This window comes from Penaeus monodon, chromosome 33 (assembly GCF_015228065.2).
Source record: "Penaeus monodon isolate SGIC_2016 chromosome 33, NSTDA_Pmon_1, whole genome shotgun sequence".
Taxonomy (NCBI): Eukaryota; Metazoa; Arthropoda; class Malacostraca; order Decapoda; family Penaeidae; genus Penaeus; species Penaeus monodon.
Genome location: NC_051418.1, coordinates 17969845 through 17970625, shown reverse-complemented (window position 1 = coordinate 17970625; position 781 = coordinate 17969845). Strand labels below are relative to the sequence as shown.

At 44.2% G+C, this 781-nt stretch overlaps 2 protein-coding genes across 2 annotated transcripts in view; one reads left to right on the top strand and one right to left on the bottom strand.

The window, feature by feature from the left end:
* Positions 1-781, bottom strand: part of LOC119594117 (cytosolic endo-beta-N-acetylglucosaminidase-like) — a gene marked incomplete at its 5' end in the record, with an annotated part of 64556 nt that overhangs the window by 31346 nt on the left and 32429 nt on the right.
* The window catches only part of LOC119594119 (cytosolic endo-beta-N-acetylglucosaminidase 2-like), a 26670-nt gene that overhangs the window by 871 nt on the left and 25018 nt on the right, over positions 1-781 (top strand). The gene's annotated exons all lie outside the window — the stretch shown is intronic.

Here is a 781-nt window from a genome sequence, read left to right as displayed (position 1 = left end):
GGAAATGGAGAATTCGCAATAGGCAGCGCTAACTGGCCAACAAGCTGTAGTTCGCCTGAACTGGAATCACCCTCATAGAAGCTCTCTGCGCAACGACGCCGGCGGGTTCCCGCCTACGTGACCGGATGCGATGAAGCAACTTGGCACTTCTCGAGAGGCAATGAGGCGCAAGAATTTGCCTGTTGATTTCCCTTTGTGCTCCCCCCCCCCTCTTACACAGTACCCAGGCTTCTTACGACAGTAGCACAATACAAAGCCAATATGTCTCCCACATTATGCCGGAGGGACTCAGACGAGAGCGTAGCAGTCATCAAATGATTTGAAGCAGATTTTCTGGACACTATGCAGAATTACACATCCCTAGAACCACTCAATATGAAATAATTGTAAGTTCTGGAGACTGGAGAGAGTGCGGGCAACAGTTTTGAGGAGGCCGAGCTTTTTTACATGATAACTACCCAACAATCACCATCATGCCAGAGATGCCACATATAAGCAACAAAACTTTGCCTTAATATCTGGACGGAGATTTTGTTACCCTAAAGAAGGTGCATAACATACCCTTGAGCATATATCTATACGCCTCTAACTATCCACTTTAGCGCTACTATTGTCAAAGTATATTTTTACTCTGTTGTTCATAATGTCAATCTATTTTGTTGCTCTGTCACTCTTGCTATGCTGACAATTAGGTGTGGAGAAATGTCAAAAGACAAAATTAATTGACAAAAATGTGTGGATTGTCAGAGATATGCAGTGAAGCGTCTAATCTCATGTGTGA